The sequence below is a fragment of the Chionomys nivalis genome, chromosome 1 (genome assembly GCF_950005125.1).
Source record: "Chionomys nivalis chromosome 1, mChiNiv1.1, whole genome shotgun sequence".
Taxonomy (NCBI): domain Eukaryota; kingdom Metazoa; phylum Chordata; class Mammalia; order Rodentia; family Cricetidae; genus Chionomys; species Chionomys nivalis.
In genome coordinates, this window is record NC_080086.1 from 86,544,132 (window position 1) to 86,560,554 (window position 16,423).

Genomic DNA, 16,423 nt, shown 5'->3' on the forward strand with positions numbered 1-16,423 from the left:
TAGGAAGAGAGCCTCTCATGCAGACCTCAACCTTATCCCAGTTAGAATGAGCCACAAATCACACACAAGGAACATGAAGACCAGAGACTTATCTGCCTGTCTTTAATTACATTCCTTAATCATGCCAATAAAAAGTAGATTGTGATAAGATATACCTGCCTTGTTCCCAAATTACCGCAGATAAGCCTAGTTTATCCAAGACTGCCTTGAGAATTAAATTGGATAATGTATGTTAAAAACTAAATTTTATAAGGTGCAAGAATATTTCAAAATTGAAATTTATGAGAAGAAAAATTGTCTTCCAGGGAGGCAGAGGCAGGCGGATCTCTGTGAGTTCGAGACCAGCCTGGTCTACAAGAGCTAGTTCCAGGACAGGTTCCAAAACCACAGAGAAACCCTGTCTCGAAAAACCAAAAAAAAAAAAAAAAAAAATTGTCTTCCAGGATTATATGCTCTATTCAAAATATAAAATTCATGATTTCCTTCTCCAGTTGGATCTACCTTAATGTTCAGTTTAAATATATTTATGATTGGCTATTGAGTAATTGAAAGTTTTTCAAAAATTTTCCATCCCTAATCCAGACACCAACTCCAATTAATAACCTCTCTCAAAGGAAATTTAATTTTTCTTTCATGGATTCTCACTGGAATAAAAAAAATCATAGGTAAGGGCAGATCACATGTATAGCAGTAAAAGGCCAAAACAAAATAAACTCAAACAGTAGTTCTGCAGTGTTTTTCTTTATCATAGTATTTTGTCTGGGTATTTATCTTTTATACATTACCGAAAATTAGTTTATATATTTTAGTTTATGGTTTTGTGTTTTATTTTTTTAGATTTCTGTGTTCAAGAATGTATGTTTTCACATCTGTATGTGTTTCTCATGGTTTTATTCTGGCTCTGTTGTTTTTGTATTCAGGTTTATTTCTTTTTATCTTATTTTGTCAGTTCATTATGTTTTTAGATGCTTCTTTGTTTTCTAACATGAGAGGGCAGGAAAGGGTGTGGATATAGGTGCATAGGGAGTTAGGGAGGATCTGGGAAGAGTAAGGGCATGGAAAACCATAATCAGAATATATTGCATTAAAAATCAAATTTCAATAAAAATTCCATCTTTTAGTTAGTAGTTTTACAGATAACCTAGCAACAATTATATTTGTTGTTTGATCCTTGCAATAATAGTTACATGAAGTTTACCTATATACTCAGTGTAAGATAAGTCATTTATCCTGAATCTATGCTAGAAAATACAGAGAAGCCCATGCTGCAATGAATTACCACATAAGCACACGCTGATTATGTGTGTGTGTGTGTGTGTGTGTGTGTGTGTGTGTGTATGGACAAAGTTTGAAGAAACAAATGTTCTTTAAACTGTCTCTTTATACAAATTATAAGTTTCCATTTATTCATTGTTGGTCTTAACATATACATTACTGGGGCCCTGTTAAGAAAGTCTTTTATGGTATCAATGAGTCCCACTTTCTCTTTTATCAGATTTAGAGCATCAGAATTTATGGAGAGGTCCTTGATTTATTTAGAGTTGTTTTGAGATTTGTGCAGGAAAATCTAGAAGAAATCAGTTCTTTTCTACATGCAGCAACTGAGGTTGGTCAGCACCATTTGCTGAATATGCAGTTATTTTCCTCCAATATGTATTGCTGATCTTATTGTCAAAAGTCAGGTAGCAGTAAAAGGATAGAGTTAGGCTAGGTGGTGGTGGTACATACCTTTAATACCAGTACTCGGGAGGCAGAGGAAGGCAGATCTCTGTGAGTTCGAGACCAGCCTAGTTTACAGAGAGAGTCCCAGGACAGTCAGGTCCTCACAGAGAAACCATATCTCAAACAAACAATCAAACAAACAAGCATAAATAAATAAATGAGGAATTACATGTGTGTTATCAGGTCTATTTTATTCATCTATGAGTCTTTTTCTATGCCAGTAGAATCGTGTTTTATTACTATATTGCAGTAACATAACTTGAATTCTGGGATGATACCTTCAGCAGGTTTTCCTGTTGTTGTTCAGGATTGTTTAATCTATCATGGGTATTTTTTTATTTCCATGTGACACTTAAGATTTTTTTCTTTAATTTCATTGAAAGATTGCTTTGGAATGCTTGTGGAGATTGCACTGAATCTGTAATTTGTGTCTGCTGACATTTTTGTTTTTACAATATTAATCCAACTGATACATGGGAAGCCTTCCCATTTTCTGGCACTATCTTTAATGACATTTTTAGCATTTTATAATTTTCAGTACACATGTTTTCATTTCCATGGTTAGATTTTTTACAAGTGTTTTTTGATAGTTTTGCTAATAAAATTATTTTTATGATTTATGTCTCCATATATTTGTTATTTGGATATAGGAAAACTGATGATTTTTATTTGTTAATACTGTCACCTGCTATTTTGTTTAATGTCTTCATGAGCTATATAAATTTTATGATGCTTGTCTGTAGCCCTTTGGTGTGTAGAATCATCACAAATACAGACACAGTGATTTCTTCCGTTTTAATCTGAATTTACTTTGTCTCTTTCATTGTCTTATTGTTCTAACTAAGAGTCAACTTGAATATTGAGGGCACAGAGTGGACAACATTTTCTTGTTCCTAATTTTGTGTAAATGTTTGGAGATTTTCTCTAATTAACAAGATGATGACAGTGAGATTATAGTATTTTTACTTATTATGTTGAGATGCATCCTCCATACCCTAGCACACAAAGTCTCATGGCTTAAGGATGTAGGGGACTAAGTCAGGAAAGAATAAATGGGAACAAAGTACTCTATATCATTGTCAAAGAATGAAAATATGTATAACTGACCAAGATAATGGCTTAACTAGGAGTGATGAGATTAGCTCAATTTAATATCAATTTAGGCAGCTCCTATTTTACTTTATATGTAGCACATATTAGTGAACAAATGAACAAGAGACAAAAGTTATTTTGTTGATTTTGTGACAGAGAAATTTCTGTCATATTCTTGTGTATAAATGATGCTTTAGTTTGGTTACAAGTCTGTTCATTAGACATAAAGTTTTTAAGTGAATGATATAAAATAAACAAATATCTGTGCCAAGAGATACTTAAGCATTTTGCTTGTATGTGTGCATGATTATGATGTGTGCCTATAGATAATTGTGAGCCACCGTGTGGGTTCTGGAAACTGAGCCCAGATCCTTTGCAATAAGAATAACAAGTGTTCTTAACCATTGAGTGACCTATTCGGCTCCCAACAATATCTTTTTACATTTTCCATGGCCTCAAATATTTTAGAGGTGTGTGTGTGTGTGTTTACTGAAGTTAGTTCCTCAGGAAGAACTGTTACAACGTTAAACACTATATTCTTCCATTTGCCTGAACACTTTTTGAAGGCAGTATTTGAGGCTACTGCACAGTACTTTAAGTCACCTACAAGAATATTTACAATACTGCTTCTGTAATTTGAAATGTGAGCTAGACCTAGAACTATAATGAAAAATGAATAATCTTGACTTTCTTGTTCCTCATTGTTTACTAGCCAACTAATGTTCTTTTCCTTAGAGCCAAATCAAGCAACCTCCCACATTTTCACCATGGGTAATAAGACTATCTTCATACTATAACATGTGTTTAAGGAGAACTATGGAAATCTTATTTTAGTAATATTTACATAAAAATTGATTTCTTGAAATATCTAGTTATATTTCTAATTCTCTTATTTTTTCTGTACAGTCTTAAATTTATCTTGAAGATTTTTTTCTCCTAGTACAAGGAAAAACCAGTCCAAGCAATCAGCTCTAATGACAAGATTTTTAGAGAGGATTGTTGCTATTACACATAAAATATCACTTAAAAATCAATTAAAAAGAACTGACTTTATCTATTGCTTTCTATTTAGAATAAATTCTGTGGTTCTTTTAAAAAGGGGTTGAATTGTTTTAGTGAAAAATATTCATTTTTAAGAAGCATTGCATTCGTTACCAATGGCTCTGATTGTTCAATAGTTATATGGAGATAGATATGTTTTCAAACAGATCGATCTCAATGATACTAATTTTCACATTTCAACAGTGACTGTAAAATCTATTTCTTGGGTTTTGTCTTCTAATTCTTTTAATAATTCTCCATAATTGCTGTCAGAATCCATTCCTCATCCTGAGTGCTACCTAAATATGCTCAGGTTTGGGTCTGGTCCTTTTTTGAAAAGAGAGCTACATTTTTTCTAACAAATACCAACAAGAGCAAACGTACTGAAAAGAAATGAACAAAAGGTAGAGAGGAAGCCTGATTAAAACAGATTTTTTTTTTTAATTCTATGCCATATATCTTATTTAGATACTGATTCAAATATGATGCAAAGATTAATCTATTTGAATCATGAGTTATAAAGTCAACATTTACTGAAATGCAATGTTAAGGAAATATTTCTCTCTCTCTCTCTCTCTCTCTCTCTGTGTGTGTGTGTGTGTGTGTGTGTGTGTGTGTGTGTGAACGTGTGTGCATGTATATGTGTGTGGATATATAGAGACAGAGGAATATAAACTATCATTCCTAAGGCACAATCCTCCATTTTTTCTTTGAGACAGGGTCTTTCACTGGTCTGAAACTTGACTAGTCAGCTATTCTGATTGACCAGTTATTCTTACTGAAATCCATTGGAAAACAAAGATGTTGTCGTGTGTCTTGGGAGAATGCCTGGATTGGGACTTGAATTAAGCAAATTTTATATTCTTTCCCCAGTGTTATTTTTCCTCTCATTTTCAGCTTGTTTCCACTATGTGTCCTATGAAACATACATGACTTTTTTATTATTTAGAGAATACTTCAGTAGTTTCTGTAATTAAGTATATATAGGTTACACTTTTTTTTTCGAGTCTGGGTTTCTCTGTGGTTTTGGAGCCTGTCCTGGAACTAGCTCTTGTAGACCAGGCTGGTCTCGAACTCACAGAGATCCGCCTGCCTCTGCCTCCCAAGTGCTGGGATTAAAGGCGTGCGCCACCACTGCCTGGCTATAGGTTACAATCTTAAATATTTAGCACAATATATGACCCATAGACAAAAGGAAAAAAGTTTCTAATTTCTAGACCACATATAACTGTTAATTTCTGTATTTTGCCAACTCAATAGAGTAAATTGGATAGTGTTTTCTCCCAAAGTTGACAGGACAATTAAGTTTCTAAAAATTGTAACATAAATAGATTTATATTTGTATGGAAAATTAGTTTATTGAAAAACTATAGAGATATTAGCACATTCCATAAAAATAGAGGAATGCAAATCTTCAAGAACCTATGGTCCTTGGAAGAAGAGTGCCTTACTATTTCCTACTCACTACAGATAGTAAGTAGAGTTCTCAGTCCACATTAGAGGAACTTCTTTTTGCAATGGATTGTAGTTAATATGGAGACTCATAACTGGTCAAAGTAAAAAGAAAGAAAACAAAATGGAACACCTTTTCCACCTAAAGGAACATGACTGACAAGGGGTCAGAAATAGGGTAAGAACCAGAAGCTGGGAAAGAATATTGTGAAACAGTGTCTTCTGTACATGAAAAGATCAACACATTTATGAAATTAGTAGCTGTGGCTGCCTGCACAAGAGTAAGACAACAGGATCAGTTAACATGCCATCATGCTAAGGACCCACCCTTAGTCGAGTAGCTATTCACAGTAGGCACTGTTGGATTAGGGAAGAATCTGGATTCTTCACAGGTCTGATCCTTAATAAGTTGCCCAGTGGATGGCTTCACACTCATGTCCAAGTTGGAAGCACACATTGGACTCAATGAATTTAGAAATAAAACAATAAGGAAATGTGAAATTAAGAGAGATATGGTATTTGAGAGATTCAGGAAGGGTTGGAGAGAATAGAGGGGAATATTTTTATCATAAATGTATGATAAAAATACATTAATAAATGTATAAATATCTCTAAGAATAATCGTTTACAATATGTTAACAAAAACAAAAATATTTCCAAAAACACCCAAGTTTATTTCTGCTATGGTAACTGCAACAGTTTTACTTTATTAGTTTCTCAGTCATCACATGGCAGAAACTCTTCTAGAGTAACACCATTCTAACAAAATCTGAGAAACCAGCAGCATCACTACGTCATAAAACAGTTACAAGGTGTTTTGCACTCAGATGACGCAACACTACCACACCCACAATACTAGAAAACACATCTTAAAAGACATTGCTGAAACCTGATTCTACTTTTCCAGGAAAGAGCATAAGGGTGGCATTTGCAGCTCTCTGTAAGCAGAAACCCTCTCTTATCTAATGCTTCCTTTCCTTAGTGGCATGGTTTTAAGAATTTACTCCCTTCAAAAACATTAGCTAAAAACTATTACTAAAATACAGGAAAAATTATTCTCCGAATAATACAGAAATGAACAAAAAGTCTACAACTCTCTACTGTTGGATTCACATGACTGAGAAGAGGCAAGCGAGGCTCAGTCTAACCAGCATTTCACCAAAGCAGCCGTGTTTGATGATGGGTTATCTCCAATTCCAAATACACACGTGTGCTCATGCAGACGAGAGAGAGAGACACACACACGTACACACACACACACACACACACAGACCTTGTGTTCTTAGTACAGGCAAATAGTTTAGAAAAATGGTTGTCCGTGCTTTGTCTCTCTTCCAACTTATCCGACGCTGACTTTATAAGTCTTTTAACTAGGATTTGTTTTTTGTAATCTTAATAAATATGATGATATACCAACCTATGAGCAAGAACCCTTGACTAGATTTTACAGCCTGATGAATGTGAATCAGAGACATTACTCAATATTAATCATGAAAGACATTAGAGCATTCAGACAATGAAAATATCCAAAGTAATAAGCAGAAGAGATGAGTCATCTAAACAGTTACCAGTTCCCCTTCTCATGGCAGACAAACATACCTGGCCAGAATAGATTAGACTACTAAATAAGCTTTTAAACTGCCTACCCTCAAAAAGCAGTCAGGGTTGAGTTTCACAAAATGTTCACTTTATACTCCAGACAATTTCTGGCTGGCATGTAATGTACTTGACAGGGCAGAGTTACATTTACTGAAGTTAGAGTATCTTAACAAAGGCTTCATGCTGAGAGCATTTCACAGGTATTTTCTCCAAGCAAATATCCTTAGCCTGTTTTCCTGTTGACAAGAAAAACATTCTTCTTTTTTCTTCTGTCATCCTTTGCACCCCAATCTCAGCTTCCTGCCCCTCTGCTTTTCTCAATCCCTGCCTCCCTTCCCCTCTCTCCCAGAACAACTCCTTCTCAAATTCCCTTCAAAGGACAGATCAGGCCTCCTAGGCATAGCCACTAAACTTGCACAAAAAGTTACAATAATACTAAAATAATACTAAATTTACAATAATAATACTAAATACAATAATACTATAATACTAAAATATCCAACCTCAAATCGTGGTTGGATAAGACAACACTGTAGGAGGAAAAAGATCTGAAGCTTAGGCAAGAGTCAGAGACACCCTCCCCCACTCCGACTGTTGGGAGTTTCACAAGATCACAACCATAATACATAGGCAGAAGACCTAGCTCAGACTTATACAGGGTCTGTGCTTATTTCTTCACTCTCTGTGAGGCACTATGAACCCTGGTGAGTTGATTCTATGGGCCATGTTTTCATGGTGTCCTTGACCCCTCTGGCTCCTACAAATCTTTTCCCCCCTCTTCTTTGGTGTGCCCCTGGCTCCACCTAGTATTTGGCTGTTTGTCTGTACATCTTCTCTCATCATTTGCCAGATGGGACCTCTCTGATGACAATTATGCTAGGCTCTGATCTTTGAGAGTATAGCTAAATATCATTAGGTATCACTTCATTGACTAATTTTTTTTTTTGACAGTTATGTTTGGTTCTTTCCTGGGTCTCTGGGCTCTACTGTCTCTGCTCCTTGGCAATCCAGGCAGTATCATGCTTCAACTCCTTCTTATGCCTTCCTCAATTTGGACAAGTCGTTGTTTGATCACTCCCACGAGTTCTGTATCACCATTACCCCAGCATAACTTGGAGGCAAGACAGATTGTTGGGTAAAGGTTTTGTAGCTGGGTTAAACACCACAGACCCACTGCTAGCCTCTCGTTATAGAAGTTGGAAGTTCAGACTCTGTATTCTCCGTTAATAAGACACTTCACTAGGGTCACTCTGGTAGATTCCAGGGACTTTCCACTACACTGGGTTTCTACAAATGTCCCCCAATTCCACTAGTCTCTTTCTCCGCCTCCATACCGATTCTAATCCCTTTTGCTCCCATTCCCAACCAGCAATCCCATATGACAAAATCAATTCTATTTCCTCTTCTCAGGGAGATCTGTGCCTCCCCGCCCCCGCCCAAGCCCCTCTTGTTAATTTATCTCTCTGAGTCTATAGATTGCAGCATGATTACCCTTTATTTACAAACTAATATCTATTTGCAAGTGAAAACATGCTATGTTTGTCTCCTTGGATCTGGGTTACCTCACTCAGGACTATTTTTTTCTAGTTCAATATATTTTCTTGCATATTTCATGATGTTCTTGTTTTAACAGCTGAGTAATACTCCATTGTGCAAACTTATCACATTTTTTTTTCATTATAAAGTTAAGGAATATCTAGGTTATTTTTGAGTTCTGGCTATTACAAATAAACCTTTTATGAGCATAACTGAGCAATTGTTCTTGTGATAGGATGGCATGTCCTTTGGTCCTTTGGGTATATGCTCAAGAATAGTATAGCTTGGTCTTGAGGTAGATTGGCTTTCCCAATTTTCTGAAGACCCACCATACTGATTTCCATAGTTGCTGTACAAATTTGCATTCCTACCAGGTAAGGAGGAGTGTTCCTCTTTTTTCAAATTCTCACCAGCTTCAGCTGTCACTTGTAGTTTTGATTTTAGCCATTCTGACAGGTGTAAGATGAAATCTCTAAGTGGTTTGGATTTGCATTTCTCCAGTGGCAAAGGATGCTATGAACACTTGAGTTTTGATTTAAAAAAAAGCCAGAAATACACAATGGAAAAAGAAAGCATCTTCGTGCTACTATAAATGGACATCAGTATATAGAAACAACGCAAATTGATCTGTATCTATCATCCTGCACAAAACTCAAAAAGACTTTAACATAAAAACAGATACATTAATTCTAATAGAAGAGAAAGAAGGGATAGCCTTGAGAACATTGGCACAGCAAACAACTTTTTAAACAGCACACTGGAAGCACAGGCACTAAGAACAACAATCAATAAGTGGGATCTTGTGAAACTGAAAACCTTCTGCAAGACAAAGGACACAGCCAATAGGACAAAACAACAGCCTACAGAATGGGAAAACAACATTCACCAACTCTATATCCAACAGGGGGCTAATATCCAAACTATATAAACAATTCAAGAAACTAGACATCAACAAACCAAATAATATATTTAAAAGTGGGGTAGAGATCTAAACAGAGAATTTTCAATACAGGAATCGCAAAAGATTGAGAAACACTAAAAGAAATGTTCAACATCCTTAGCCATCAAGAAAAACATGCTGTATCACTTGTCTTCTTTTTCTCAGCCGTCACATCCCAGTAAGGGATGTGGAACTTCTGCTCTAGCTTCTTTGACTACTTTTCCTTTCATTATTTGAAGTAGTTTAGGAAGATGTTGTTGGTTAATTCTCCAGTTTTTCTGTCACAAGAAGAACATTGGATGATACTGAAATGTTTAACTAAAAATTAGAAGATTTTCCCAGTTAGCATTTATTCATCTGTACATCTAATCTGTCCTCGCCAACAGGGAAATTATGATATATGAAACCTGAGCTGATTCCACTTACCTTTCATTTGCTGATGTTACCAGCAAGGTACAATTGTTGCTACATAATATACAGCAATGCTTTGTGATTACCTATACCTCATGCATTAGCACGTTAAGATAAATGTACCTTGAACTTTCTCTATCCTTCACTGCTGGTATTGTTACACTGAAGGTATTCAATGCAGTATTTATTGAGTGAATTCTGAAAGAGCAATGATGTCTTCTTAATTATGAATGTTGTAGGTTCTGCTTCTTGTCTTTGGCTCTAATAGTGGGTTTAGAAGTCCATCAATCTTTCAAGTTTTAACAAGTGCTGCAGTTTAAATTAAAGGGGGGTTCTTTTTTATTTTTAAGTGCACAGATGAACTATAGTTATATTAAATAATTGTCTTTTTAATTTTTTTCTTTATATTATTTTACATATCAACCAGTTCCATGCCTCCACCTCCCTTCTACCAACCCTACCCTCATGCACTCCTCCATCTTCATTCAGATGGGATAAGGTCTCTCTTGGGAATCAACAAAGCATGGCATATCAAGTTCAGGCAGGACCAAGACGCTCTATTCTGCATCAAGACTGAACAAGGCATCCCATTATAGGGAATAGGTTCCAAAGAGCCAGCTCATGCATCATGGACAGGTCCTGGTCCCACTGTTAGGGGCCCTACAAAAGACTAAGCTACACAATGGTCACCCAGATGCAGAGGGTATAGGTAGATCCCACGCTCACTCCCTAGTTGTTTACCCAGGGTCTGTGAGCTCCCACAAGCTCAGGTCAACTTTCTCTGTGGATTTTCCTATCAAGTTATTGACTTCCTTCCTCCCCACCTTGCTAATATAATCCTTTCACCCTCTCTTCTACTGAGCCCCCAGAGTTCAGGCCAGTGCTTGGCTGTGGCTGTCTGCATCTGCTTCCATCAGGTACTGGATGAAGGCTCTATGATGACAATTAGAGTAGTCACCAATCTGACTACAGGGGAAGGCCAGTTCAGGCACTCTCTCTAGTCTTGCTAGGAGTCTTAGCTGGGAACATCTTTGTGGGCTCCTGGGAGCTTCCAGGTTTCTCCCTGGCCCCATAAGGTCTTCCTCTATCAAGATACCTCTTTTATCACTCTTCCCCTGATGGAGGAAGGTCATTGGTTAATAAAGAAACTGCTTGGCCTGATAGGTTAGAACATAGGTGGGTGGAGTGAACAGAACAGAATGCTGGGAGGAAGAGGAAGTGAGGCAGATGCCATGCCGCTCCTCTCCAGGGCAGATGCGATGAAGCAAGCTGCCAGGTCAGACATGCTGAATTTTTCCTGGTAAGACTGGTGCTACACAGATTACTAAATATGGGTTAGGCAAGATGTGAGAATTAGCCATTAAGAGGCTAGAACTAATGGGCCAAGCAGTATTTATATGAATACAGTTTGTGTGTTGTTATTTCGGGTATAAAGCTAGCCGGTGACCAGGAGCCGGGTGGCAGAACACAGCCCGTAGCTCATACTACATTCCCCCTCCATCACTCTCCCAATTCGACCATCCTGATGACTCATGTTCCCATCTCTTCATTCCCTCTCTTCTACTCTCTTCTGCCCTCAGTTTGCCTAGGACATCTCATCTATTTCTTTTTTTAAAAGGAGTTCTTTAAATTGATGAATTTTCTTTCCTATTAGGCTGTTTCCATTGCTACATGGGGTCTGTTTGAACAGAGAGAATCAAGGAAGAAGAAAAAGAGGAGGAGGAAAAGAGGAGGAGAACAGGAGAGAGGGAGGGAGGGAATGAGGGAAGGAGAGGGAGAGAGAGAGAGAGAGAGAGAGAGAGAGAGAGAGAGAGAGATTTTATGTCTTCTTCTTTGGTACTTCTCTGTTAGTCAAGCTCTTTGGGAAGCTATGCCACAGGCACAGTGAACTTGCCAGTTCTGTATCTCTACCTTTAACAGCCTAGCCTCCCCTCATCATTTACACTCCCCCTTTCACTGTTACAAAAGCATTAAAAAGAGGGAAGTGTTATAGCACACAGCTAGGGCTATAGTGCCACGCTGTCACTTATTCATAGGTGTTACAGATGGGTGGGACTATTTGGCTGCTTCTTTCCTATGGAAGCAGCATGGTGCCTTAGGGTGTCGTGAATGTTAGCCCTCTGGAGAAGGCTTTGGGGTTAGATACAACTTGTGTATTCTGAGTTTTGTGTCTAAAATACATTGCGTTTTCAGCAATACAGACTTAACTTTTACCATTGGGGACAACCAAAGGCAACACCAATAGCCTGTAATGTTTTGGAAATCTCTTGGACAGCCCTCACAACTCTAAAGAAGACTATGCATACCTGATGTTAGGGTTTCTGTTAAATAGTTTATGACTCTTGGGGAGAAAATTGACAGTCCAAATAGTAAAATTTCATTTCAAACTGTATTATATGTATTTTTAGGAAGTTTTCTGTGAGATTGAGCTCCCAGAAATGTCAGAAGCCACACTCCTATAGTCTTACCAACATAGCTGCTTAAACATGACCTAAAAAAATAACAGTAACATCAATAGACATGATAATCTGGGTAGAGCAAAGATCAAGAGGCACCAACCCTAGACTAAGAACTATAGACAACTAAGGAATGCAGAGAGGAAGAGAAATTGTCCTTTCTAACAAAAAAGCAAACAAATTGGCTATTGTCTTAGTAACAATTTTTATTGCTGTGAAGAGATATCATGACCACAGCAACTCTTATTTATAAAGAAAACATTTAATTTGGGTTGTGGCTTACAGTGTCAGAAGTTCAGTCCATTATCATCATGACAGGGAGCATGGCAGCATGCAGGCAGACATGGTACTGGAATAGATGAGAGTCCTGCATCTTGAAGGCAATAGGAAGTTAACTAAGATACTGGGTAGTATCCTGAGTATAGGAAACTTCAAAATCCTTCCCTACAGTGACACACTTCCTCCAAGGCCAAACACACTCTAACAAAGTCACACCTCCTAATAGTGTCACTCCCTATGAGATTATGCAGGCAATTACGTTCAAACTACCAAAGTTATTCAATACAAAATGGTCAACTCTGAAAACATATGCATGAGTAACATTATACAGACTGATTAGGTTGTAATTTTGTAATACATATGTACAAAATATATAGTAAATTATATATATATATAGTAATGTAGTTATAATAGCAATGTGATTAAAATTAGAATAAATAAATGATAAGAGAATTCTAGTGCATGAGAGAATTCTAGAACCCCTCTCTTCTTAGTAGACTGTGTATTTAATTTACCTAATGCAATGCTAAAAAATCCCACAGTGTACCTAAGCTCTTGAATTTGGCTCTGTTCAGGTGTTTACTCCCACATTCTTGGTCCTTGTCTTAGTTAAATTTCTATTGCTACCATGACCATGACAATTTTTATAAAGGAAAACATTTCATTGGGGCTGGCTTACAGGATCAGAAATTTAGTCAGTTATTATCATGATGTGAAGCATGGTAGTGAATAGACAGACATGGAGCTGAGAGTTCTTTCTCTGGATTGGCAGTAGCAGGAAGAAAGACTAAGCCACTTGACCTGGTTTGAGCTTTTGAAACCTCAAGCCGACTCCCAGTAATACACTTCCTCTAATAAGGCCACACCTTTTCCAACAAGGCCGCATAATCTTTTCAAAAAATGCTACTTCCTGTAAACCATTTTCATTCAAACTACCGCAGTCTTTCTTCCTGTTTGTGGTAAGAGGTATAAGGGATGACAACCACCCACCACATATGGCTCCCTCACTTCTGCTTTTCTCTGACTGGTGTGAATTGCCAACTAATTCCCAGGAATGAAAATTGCTGAATTTTGTAATTTTATTTTCTTCTTAGATAATTTAAAAATAGAAAACAGCAAATAGTTCATATCTCTTTGTACTAGCTTCGTATTTTGCATATTTTAAATATTGTTTCTTATTTTATTAGCCCCTTAAGAATTTAGTACAATGTGTTTTGATCATATTCAGCCCTCCTGACTCTCCAAGTTATACCCCATTTTCCCTACCCACCCAACTCTGTTTAATTTTTTTTCCTCTATCAAATACAGTTTGTGGTGCCTCTATATGCTTGAGTTTGAGGCCATTACTAGTTGTCAACCCACCTGGGCCACATCGTTAAAATTAACTGTCTCTATTCCAGAAGCATCAATTGTGGATAGAACCCTAGAGAAGGATTGCTTTCTACCCGCTTTTTGTCTCCTGCTGTAACTTTGTGGGGTTTGAGCTTATTTAGGTCCTTAGCTTTCTGCCTAAACTGCTTTAAATTCCTATGAGCAACTGCCTCACTGTGTCCAGGTAAATCTGTTTCCCTGTTGTCACCCAATACTGGGGACTCCCTTCCTCCTCTGAGAGTGTGCATAGGCCTTCCCAGCACTATGGCAGGCCCCCAGTAAGAACAAAGCATCCAGGTAAGTATGACCGTGGAGATCTTCCCACCTTCTGGTGTCTTTTTCAGTTTCCTTTCTCGTTGTCTTAATGCTTTCATCACACCTGTCTTTCAATTCCTTAGTTAGATTTCTATCACAAAATCCAAGGCTATTATGACTATAATCATTTCTCTGATTTCTTTCTTGGTGTGGTTGTAAATAGGACACTAATGATATTGTGTGTTAATTTTGAATCTGGCCTCTTTGTTGGATGTATTTATCAGTTGAAGGAGATTTCTGGTGTCACCTTTAGAATCTTCTATGATAGAATAATAGTACCTGCAAATAAAAATACTTGGACTTATTTCTTTCCTATGTGCACTCTCTTTATTTCCCCCACTTCCCTTATTGCTCTATTTATAATTTCAAGTGCTCTATGGAATAGGAGAGGGCAGAGTAGATATCCTTTTTCTTTTTCAATTTTAGTGAAACTGTTCGGAGTTCTTCTATTTAGTAAGTGTTAACTATGGACTTGCTATTCATTGTTTTTATTGTGTTGAGATGTATCCACCCTGTATTTGTAGATTATGTTTGTTAGTTTTATGCCAACTTGATACAAGCTAGGGTCACTAGAGAAGAGGGATCCTCAATTAAGAAAATGCCTTGATTAAATTGGGTTATAGTAGGCCTGTAGGTTATTTTCTTAGTTAGTGATTGATGAGAGAGGTCCATCCCATTGTGGGTGGTGCCACTCCTGGGTAGGTGGTCCTGGGTTTTATAAGAAAGCAGTTTGAGCAAGTCATGGGGAGCAAGTACAGGGAGCAAGCCAGTAAGCAGTACTTCCTATGGCTTCTGAATCAGTTCCTGACTGCAGCTTCTTTCCCTGTTTGAGTTCCTGTCCTGATTTCCACCTATGATGAACAGAGCTGTGGAAGAATAAGTCAAATAAACACTTTCCTCCTCAGATTGCTTTGGTCTTAGCGTTTCATTGCAGCAATAGAAGCCCTAAGACATAGGTTTTTTTTTTTTTTTTTTTTTTTTTTTTTACTACTTTTATCTTAAAGTGATGTTGGATTTTGTCAAATTAAATTTCTGTATCTAATGAGCTGATTATGTGGTTTCTTTCTTTGAGACTACTTATTTGATGGATTACACTTACTGCTTTGCATATGTTGAAACACCCTGACATCTTTAGGATAAGGCCAACTTAATCTTGGTGGATAATGTTGGGATCTTGAATGCAATTTGCCAGTACTTAATTGAGAATTTTTGTATTTGTGTTTCTCAGAATTATTGGTACATAATTTTTCTGTTTTGGGGTCTTTGTATAGATTTGGTATCAGGGTGACACTAGATTTATTTAAAAAATTGAAAACATTCTTCCCTTTTCTATTTTAGATTTTATAGATTATATGATGAATATATGAAAATGGGCATTAGCTTTTTTGAGATCTAATAGAATTCTGTACTGAATCAATCTGGTTATTTTTATTTTATTTTGTATTTATTTGGTAGAAGGGGGAATTCCTGTTTCTATCTCATTGGATGTCAAAGGTATCGAAAAGTCTCTGCACCTGCTGCCCAGATAGCATATTTCCAGGAACACAGCAACAACAGAGATAATCATAAGCTGAAGTCCAGCTGGCAACAAACCTTGCTTTCTTGATGTTTCTGTTCTGGTAATATAGAAGCCACTTTCAGGCTTTCCTCCATAAGGGATTCTCTAAAACAAAAGCAGAAACTTAAGGCAAAATGAAGAGGCTTTCATCACTTTTCCCCTGGAGCTCTGTCCTGCATTCAAGAATAACTGATATCTACCCATCATTCTTCCAATTTTATAAAAAGTCAACAAAGAATATAATAAAATCTGACTACTCTATAACCTTATTTCTAGACTAATTTGAGAAAGGCATAGTCAGAGAAGCATGAATTTTTAAAGACCCCGGTTTTATTCCTAAATTAAAAGAAAACTGCATATTTTATGAATATCTCAGTTTCATTAAAATATTTCAAGGTACAAGGTATGTTAAGATTCTGAGCTTAATTTGTCTTGAAGTAGGACCCTTCTTTCTGTCACTGCCCAGCACTGCTAACATGAGTCATAAAAACTCACTAGACATGTTCTTCAGTCTTAGGGTGTCAAATACATTAGTTTGGTCAGAATGTTATGCATCAAAGTTGATTACGCTGCCCCTAGACTACTTTTGTTATGCTGTCCTTATTGTCTGTTTTCCCTCAAGATACTCATTTCTCTTCCAAATTACCCACT

The 16,423-nt window shown here is 36.9% G+C and overlaps 1 protein-coding gene across 3 annotated transcripts in view; it reads right to left on the minus strand.

Annotated features, from left to right (window-relative positions):
- Grid2 (glutamate ionotropic receptor delta type subunit 2) overlaps nt 1-16,423 on the minus strand; it is a 1,426,614-nt gene that overhangs the window by 667,617 nt on the left and 742,574 nt on the right. The window lies entirely within an intron of this gene.